The 9104-nt window shown below is 46.7% G+C and overlaps 1 protein-coding gene across 3 annotated transcripts in view; it reads left to right on the top strand.

Moving 5' to 3' along the window:
- Positions 1-235: 235 nt before the first annotated feature.
- The window catches only part of PER2 (period circadian regulator 2), a 34168-nt gene continuing 25299 nt past the window's right edge, over positions 236-9104 (top strand). For all 3 annotated transcript variants that reach the window (XM_088670812.1, XM_035133535.3, XM_088670813.1), the window contains exon 1: positions 236-460. The gene's annotated coding sequence lies outside the window, so the exon portion shown is untranslated. The remainder of the gene's footprint in view (positions 461-9104) is intronic.

Raw genomic sequence — 9104 nt, 5'->3', positions numbered from 1 at the left:
GCAACTCGAGTGGCGTCCGCCGCGGCCAATGGAGGCTCCCCGAGCGGCGGCGCGGCCCACCCGCTATGCAGATGTGGCTTCGCGTCAGCCAATCCTCGCCCGCCCGAGCGGGCCCCCTCAGACACGGTCACGTTTCTGACAGTATGAAGCCCGGAGTTTGCCGGGCTGTGAGGGGGAAGCGGAGGCGGGGGCAGCTTCCCGGGGAAGGAGGCGGCGCCGAGTGAGCTGTTGAGGGGAGAAACGAGGGAAGCAGCAGAGCGGAGGGGGTGGGCGAAGGAAGGACTGCCGACCGCTCCCGTTCCTCTCCCTCCTCGCCCCGTTTACGCCCCCGTGGAGCCCCTTCGAGGCAGGCAGCGTCACTCGTTGTATAACCGGCGGCTGCCGCCAGCCGGGTCAGCCGCTCCTCGCGCCCGTCACCACCGCCGGGGCTGGAGCGGGGGCTGCGGGAGCCTCGGTCAGGGTAAGCAAGCGATGCTGGTGGTGTTTGGGGGGTCTGGCCTTTTCCCGCCCGTCACACCCCCTTCCTGCGGGAGGGAAGGGGGCGGGGGGCAGCGCCGGTGGAGCCAAGGCTGCTTTTGTGCGCGGGAGAAAATGCTTGGGTTGGTTTGGTTTCAGGGGCGGGGAGGGTGTCTCTTGCCTATCTATCGGTGGGATGGAGGGACTTAACTAATAGGAACCTGGAGGCGGAGGAGGTTCCCACGTTTCCTCTTATTCTGAGGCGTTTCGTTGTGTGGTGATGGTGGAGGTTGTCTTTCTTTTCTCTTTTTAAATGGGATTCAAGGAAACGAGGTGCTTGGGCATTAAATGCGGCGGTCTGAAGTAGCAGATAATGTAGCTGCGGTGCTTTTGCGACCTTCGGTGAAGGCGTGTGGGTGGGTGTGTGGCGGCGGTCGAAGGACACGTGGGGATCGGGGTGCAGCGGCGGAAGTTTTTAAGAAGTGGCCTCGCGCGTCCCTGGGTTGTGTAAGTGTGCTACTAAATAATAAGGCTGCACTGCTCCTGAAACGCACGCACCGGAGCGAGCCCCTCAGGTGCCAACTTGAATAAAATATTGGGGAGGGGTGAGCCCCGCCCCGCATAATCGATCACGTGACGTGGTGCGCGAACAATGTTTGAATGGCTATACCCATCAAGTTGGGGAGGGGGCGGTCCCGTCAAATTTTTATGGGTGGAGAGTGCGAAGGCCCCTCGGAGTTGGTTCCTATAGGGGGTTGTAAGTGACTGACACTGCCGGATCGCCTTAGGCCACTGCTGGGTCACTGGGCTGCTTTCCGTGTGTCAGTTGTGGCCAAACTCTGCATAGCCTCCGTTGAAGGCAGTACTACACGCTTTGTACGTTGTTGGGGGCGGGAGGAGGGAAGAGGCGAGCTGTCAGGTAAGCTGCGCAGGGGTTGCCAGGGTGGCTTTCTCTAATCCTTTGAGCCTAGCGTTAGGTGGTAGGATAGAATAATTGTTTACACTAAACGCTTCACTTGCGCTTTCAGTAAGCCAATATGTGTTTTTAATTCTAGGTGCTGTAAACTCTCCCCGTTGGCTGGCTGCATGCCTTGTTAATTTTGTACGACGCCCCCCCACCCCCGCTCCCCAAATTCATTGCAGAATGATGTGATGTAACTGATAGTAGTTGTGTCTTTAGCAACAAGTCCCTAGGTTCATGATTGATTCTACAAATGCTTGCTGATGCTGAATGGCTATCATTTTAGATAGTGGTTAAATTAGTCTGGATTTTTAATAGTTTTGTAGATTACAAAAGTGATACAGTATTTCGTCTTTTAGTACTCCTCTGGTAAATTCAGAGTAGTACACCTGTTATATTCATAGATAGTGTATGGGCATTGTTGAGAAAGAGAATGGCAAATTATATTTTGCTTTCTAAAAGACTTTATAATTTTGCTTTTTAAAACTAGTTTGGATAGTAAACTTTCATGTCACTCTCATCTTTAAAATATTAAAACATCCTGATACTAGATGTGCAGCAGTATAGTACTTCAAGAAATACTGCATTGAGTAATTCTCATTGGTTTGGGATTTCAGAATGTTATTTGCAAGGGAAACACCTGCTGCAGCCTTTCCCAGTGATGTAAAATACGTTTAAGAACTTTTACTGTAGGCTAATCCTATACAGAAGTAACTTTCACTTTGTTGATAAGCCTTTCCCCCAAGTAGATATGCATAGAATTGGAGCTCTAATTGATACATCATTTATAGCAGCTTATAAGTGGAGTTGAGATTAGTAGTTGAATCTAGGTGAGACATTCTTATCAGAAGTGTTATTTCAAGTTTCTGCTGTGTTCCTTTAAGCATGCATACTGTTTTTGTGCCTCTGACACAGTCATTTATGTACTTGTGGCCTGGAATTACAAGGAAGAACATTGCTGCTTTTTATGAAACACAGGAGTGGAATTTTGAAAGCTCTTTAGTAATAGAAAGACAAATGTGGAACTGGAAACCTTTAAGATGGTGGTCAGCTCTAGTACAAAATGGGGAGCAAATGATGGGCATTTGGGCTGAACAAAACTTATTCTGTTAAAGACTAAAAGGTGATATTTTCAGCAACTTCAGTAAACTTGTATGACATCTTATCCATTTTTGTTGGCAATCCTTCTGTTCCTTTCTCCCAGTGCTCTTATTTTTTCCCTGTCCCCTATACTGTACTTCGGGATTCATATATCCTGAATAAAAAAGAGGCAATCATGTCATGCTCTGCAATAGAGGTTTTCAGGCTGTGGTCCACGAGGTCCATTCTAGTGGCCCATAGCAAGGTGGCAGAATACTTGAGAATATCTGTACTTGGCCCTGCACTTGTTTTATTTTTTCTGAGGATGGAATTGAAGCTGTTCTGACCAGAGTTGGATTTTCATACGGGGCTAACACTTGCTTTCTCAGTTTTGTCAGAATTTGTGGAGCCCTCTTGTTTCGTCACTTCGACAAGACTTTACACCAGGGGTCAGCAAACTTTTTCAGCAGGGGGCCGGTCCACTGTCCCTCAGACCTTGTGGGGGGCCGGACTATATTTTGAAAAAATATATAAACAAATTCCTATGCCCCACAAATAACCCAGAGATGCATTTTAAATAAAAGGACATATTCTACTCAGGTAAAAACATGCTGATTCCCAGACCGTCTGCTGGCCGGATTGAGAAGGCGATTGGGCCGGATCCGGCCCCTGGGCCTTAGTTTGGAGATCCTGCTTTACACTGAAATCTAAGTGTCAAATTAGGGGCAGGTCAAATAACATCTTTAATTTAACCTTTCAGCTTCCTTTTATGAAAACCCTTACGGTACTTCATTTGTAAGAATGGTTCTCTTTTGAAAACAAATGTTACAGTATTGGTGTTTCTTGACAGCTTTTCATTTAAACATATGTTGAACATACAGAAGCATATGATGGAAAGGACAGGTAGAGGATTGGTCATAGACCTCTTTATGCGCAAAGATGATTTTAGTAACAAATGTAGCTTGCTCATAGCTGAGTCAGTGAAAATGTTTTGTCCTTAAGCTATTATGTAAACTCATGGCACATACCTATGACAGACTGGTTTTCATTGCCAAAAAGGCCTAGTTACTAAGTAACATAGCAACAAGCCAATTAATTCTTATACCGTAGTATCTGTAGTGAGCGTCTGGAGATGGTTATGAGATGGAAAGATGTGTCTGCTGTTGAAGACCATTGGCAAACTGTGAGTGCGGTTCTGTATACCAGCATTTGCTGACCTGGTTCCCCAGCTAGTAAAGTTGTGCATGAGTTGCAGTACAAAACATCTGGAGGGGTCCAGGTTGGCAAAAGCTGCCATACCCACTTACTTGGAAGAAAGCTCTTTTGAACTCAATATGACCTATTTCTGAGCAAATGTGCACAGCTTTGCACTGTCAGTTAATGATGGTTGTGATGAACAGTACAGTGGAACCTCATGTTATGTACCATACTTCTTACAAATGCTTTGGGTTACTACGGTAGCTCCGCTAACCTGGAAGTAGATGCTCCCGGTTGCGAACTTTGCCCCGGGATGCGAGCGGAAGTCGTGTGCCGGCGGCACAGCAGCAGTGGGAGGCACCATTAGTGGAAACATGCCTCATGTTAAGAACGGTTTCAGATTACAAACGGACCTCCCAAACGAATTAAGTTCGTAACTGGAGGTACTACTGTACCTGGTAGGGATGCAACCTTTGTTCTTAGGTATTTTGTTGTTGTTGTTTAGTCGTTTAGTCGTGTCCGACTCTTCGTGACCCCATGGACCATAGCACGCCAGGCACTCCTGTCCTGCACTGCCTCCCACAGTTTGGTCAAACTCATGTTCGTAGCCTCGAGAACACTGTCCAACCATCTTGTCCTCTGTCGTCCCCTTCTCCTAGTGCCCTCAATCTTTCCCAACATCAGGGTCTTTTCCAGGGAGTCTTCTCTTCTCATGAGGTGGCCAAAGTATTGGAGCCTCAGCTTCACGATCTGTCCTTCCAGGGAGCACTCAGGGCTGATTTCCTTAAGAATTGATAGGTTTGATCTTCTTGCAGTCCATGGGACTCTCAAGAGTCTCCTCCAGCACCATAATTCAAAAGCATCAATTCTTCGGCGATCAGCCTTCTTGATGGTCCAGCTCTCACTTCCATACATCACTACTGGGAAAACCATAGGTTTAACTATACGGACCTTTGTAGGCAAGGTGATGTCTCTGCTTTTTAAGATGCTGTCTAGGTTTGTCATTGCTTTCCTCCCAAGAAGCAGGCGTCTTTTAATTTCGTGACTGCTGTCACCATCTGCAGTGATCAAGGAGCCCAAGAAAGTAAAATCTCTCACTGCCTCCATTTCTTCCCCTTCTATTTGCCAGGAGGTGATGGGACCAGTGGCCATGATCTTGGTTTTTTTGATGTTGAGCTTCAGACCATATTTTGCACTCTCCTCTTTCACCCTCATTAAAAGGTTCTTTAATTCCTCCTCGCTTTCTGCCATCAAGGTTGTGTCATCTGCATATCTGAGGTTGTTGATATTTCTTCCGGCAATCTTAATTCCGGTTTGGGATTCATCTAGTCCAGCCTTTCGCATGATGAATTCTGCATATAAGTTAAATAAGCAGGGAGACAATATACAACCTTGTCGTACTCCTTTCCCAATTTTGAACCAATCAGTTGTTCCATATCCAGTTCTAACTGTAGCTTCTTGTCCCACATAGAGATTTCTCAGGAGACAGATGAGGTGATCAGGCACTCCCATTTCTTTAAGAACTTGCCATAGTTTGCTGTGGTCGACACAGTCAAAGGCTTTTGCATAGTCAATGAAGCAGAAGTAGATGTTTTTCTGGAACTCTCTAGCTTTCTCCATAATCCAGCACATGTTTGCTATTTGGTCTCTGGTTCCTCTGCCCTTTCGAAATCCAGCTTGCACTTCTGGGAGTTCTCGGTCCACATACTGCCTAAGCCTGCCTTGTAGAATTTTAAGCATAACCTTGCTAGCGTGTGAAATGAGCGCAATTGTGCGGTAGTTGGAGCATTCTTTGGCACTGCCCTTCTTTGGAATTGGGATGTAGACCGATCTTCTCCAATCCTCTTAGGTATAACTGGGCACAATTTAACATATCCGTTACTTCTCCACTTTATTTCTCTTGAAGAATACAGTGGTACCTCTGGTTAAGAACTTAATTCGTTCCGGAGGTCCGTTCTTAACCTGAAACTGTTCTTAACCTGAAGCACCACTTTAGCTAATGGCACGCCGCCAGAGCACGATTTCTGTTCTCATCCTGAAGCAAAGTTCTAAACCTGAGGTACTATTACTGGGTTAGCGGAGTTAACCTGAAGCATTTGTAACCCGAGGTACCACTGTACAAATAAAAATGGTGGAGCCATTTGAAGTTTAGAAAAGTTTAGTTTTTCTTGATTAAGCAGGAAACGGTATTAGAATATTAACTTGCATTAAATGCTTGATGTTGCAAACCTGAGTAGGAGATTTGGATTTTCAGGAGAGAGGTGCTTGGACAGTTCCTACAAGTGGCATGTTAAAATGTTAGCCATGCCTGAATGTTCCATGATCACTGTTCTTCCTAAAAAACAAATGTTGATGCATTAATTTCTAATATGAATCCTCCATATTTAAATCCCTGTCCCTGTCCCAGTAACTGAAACAAATACAGTGGTGCCTCACACAACGAAAAACTCGCTAGACGAAAGAGTTTTGCGTTGCGCGAGGCATTTGTAAGACAACAAAATTTTCTATGACCGCCGCTTCGTCTTACGAAGCGCGGCCATAGAAAGTGACAAAGGAAGATCAGCTCTCAGCGCGGGAAGCTGACAGCTGATCTTCCTTTGCCAGGGGGGACGGAGCCGAAATGCGGCGGTGCGGCGGCTGCCCCTGCCTGTCTTCCCCTTGGCTCCGGGAAGACAGGTGGGGGCAAGCAGCGCCCGCCGCGATTCGGCTCTGTCCCCCAGAGCCACAGCACCGCTGCGCACAGCCGGGGAAGACAGGCGGGAGGCGGCGGGGGAGAGAAGCGCTAAGCGCTTCTCCCCCCCCCCCCCATCGCCTCGCTGCGTACCGGCGGCATGAGACGGCGCTTCGGAGACCTTCTCAGATCAGATCTGCACTGTGGTGGTCGGGGTGGGGGGAAAGCGGAGTCCACTTCCCCCCCCCACCCTGACCGACACAGCGTCCCCCGGAGCCGAAGTGCGGCGCTGCGGCCGGGGGCTTTTCGTCGTTTGCCTTCCCCGAGCCAAGGGGGAGGCAGACAGTGAAAAGCCGCAGCGCCGCACTTCGGCTCTGGCACTGGCTTGGCGGCGGTGGGGGAAAGGCGCAGGGTCGTTCATGACCTGACAACCTGGTGTAAGCTGGCAAAAGCAATGGTGTAACTCAAGCTTGTGTCAGAGTTAGGCTAGCTCAGCCAGCAGTAGACTTGTTGCTGAATGGGTTTAGATCTGGTGCACTTTATACTCGCCTAATTTATGCTGGTTTGCTTTACGCCACTTTCTTGTGTATAGAATTACTCCCTTGACCAGTATGGAAAAGGTATCTGAGAGCCTTTTAAAGAAGCTCTTCAACTATTCTTGCACTCTGAAATTTGATCCTGGGGGGGGGGGGGGAATACAGCACTATCTCTGTTCTGCATTAATCTCCTGGGCTGTTAACAAGGCAATGAAACTTCTTTAAAATGTAATTTTAAATACTGTATTTGAAGCTAAAGTGTGTCAAGAATGTGTTTATTGCAAAAACAATTGTTACTTTTCTTATTCCAAAATGACAGAATCGTGCAAATTTTGCTGACCTCACAAAGTGTATGCCTCAACCATTTCTGTCCAGAATGACCACTGTTATATTAATATAAGTTTGAATGTCTTACTCAGTTTAGCTTGTGTGGTTTCCACTGTGGAGCTTCTTGATGCACAAGAGAAAATAATGCTTTCCTAAAAGATGATCTACATATGTAAGCAGTCTGCTTGCATCAGATGCCAAATAATTGATATAAGGCAGTTTAAGTTCTGGCTTCCTTCAGTTTCTAGTTGTTTTGTTTATGGAGTTCAGCTCATCATCCTCAGATGTGCTGGTAAACAAGTAACGCCCCCAGTTTCAGTGGGACTTACTCCCTTGTAAAAGTGCACAAGACTGTTGTCTTGCAGTACAATATTTTGCATGTTTACTGTGAAGTAAGTACCATTACAATCAGCATGACTTACTCCCAAACAAGTGTGCATAGGGTTGCAAACTTAGTTGCATAAATCATTTTTACTTTTATCATGGATTATATTATAAGTGGCCTTGCCTTTACCAAGATTCAAAAACACTCATAGCAAACTTGATGCAGTCAGCCAGGTAACGGTCTCAGAGTGGTATGGGTGAGAAGTCCTTAGTTAGAGTACAATATACATTAGGAGGCTTAGTTTGGTTAGAATAAAGCATACACTTCCAGAGTTAACATTACCGGTAAATACATTACTTCTGGTAAATGAGGCACCATAGCCACTAGAGGGCCATGAAAATTTGTGTCCTGGTCTTTTTAGACTCATCATGGTCTTTTTAGACTCATCAATCCATGTACTGTACTGTACTGTCTGAAAACAAAGGGGCACATTGGCGTAGCCAAGATTTTTGTTGGGGGGCAGGCTTTTGTTAGGAGGGCAGAACCTTGGATTTGTATTGATTTTGATGGGTTATTGAGGGGGGCAGCTGTCCCTTCTGCCCCCCTTGGCTATGCCCATGGCCAGATGTGAAATACATTGGCATTATTATTAGCTCTCCTACTATGACTATGTGGGTCAATTAGGCACATTAGGAGATGTTGGCTGCTTTTTTTAAAAAAAGAATGGATTGTGATGGTAGTAGAGACATAGTGGAAATAAATGTCTCAAAATTATAATTAGATGTGTGGGCAAAAGATATATTTGGAACTGTAGTACACTTTCTTGTATATGCCTTTGTATTTAATGCCTGAAAAGCATGGATTATTTTTGTAGTTTGTGTTTAGTTCAAGGGGTTGTATGGTTCCTGAACACTAACTTTATGCATATTTGATTGGCTTCCTGTTTCACTCACTGGTCCTTTTAACAATTTCTTTTTTGTTTTGTTTTTGAGATTGCTGGGTTAGGCTGCAAATACACATCTCCTAAATTAGTAAGTAGGATGTGTCACAAGCACTGGCGGGGGGAGCATACTGCTCCCGGCAGTGCGATCCCGGTGGGGTGCCATTGCATCTCCTCCTCCCCCCCCCCCCCCGAGCTGGGCGCCCTGCCTCTGCAGGTTGTGTGCCCCGCTCCCAGGACACACGCCAGCCCCACCCCTGCCTGCTCTCCACCACCACCCCCTGTGCCAGAGCATGAAGCTCCGCCACTGGTCACAAGTAATGTGTGTCTGATTGGCAAAAGTTATTACTCGAGTATAAGCCGACCTGAATATAAGCTGAGGCACCTAATTTCACCTCAAAAAAACTGGGAAAATTTATTAACTTGAGTATAAGCCGAGGGTGAGAAATGCAGCAGCTACTGGTAAATTTCAAAAATAAAAATAAATACCATCCTATGCCTTTCCCAGCTGTCGGCAGCACGGTGGGGGGAGAAGCGGCGAGGAAGGATCCCTTCCTCGCCGCTTCTTCCTCCCCGCCGCCTCACACAGAGCAGGCATAGGACGGGGGTCT

This window comes from Zootoca vivipara, chromosome 5 (genome assembly GCF_965207765.1).
Source record: "Zootoca vivipara chromosome 5, rZooViv2.hap1.1, whole genome shotgun sequence".
Lineage (NCBI taxonomy): Eukaryota > Metazoa > Chordata > Lepidosauria > Squamata > Lacertidae > Zootoca > Zootoca vivipara.
Note: the sequence above shows the minus strand (reverse complement) of the source record. Positions and strands in the feature narration are given on the sequence as shown.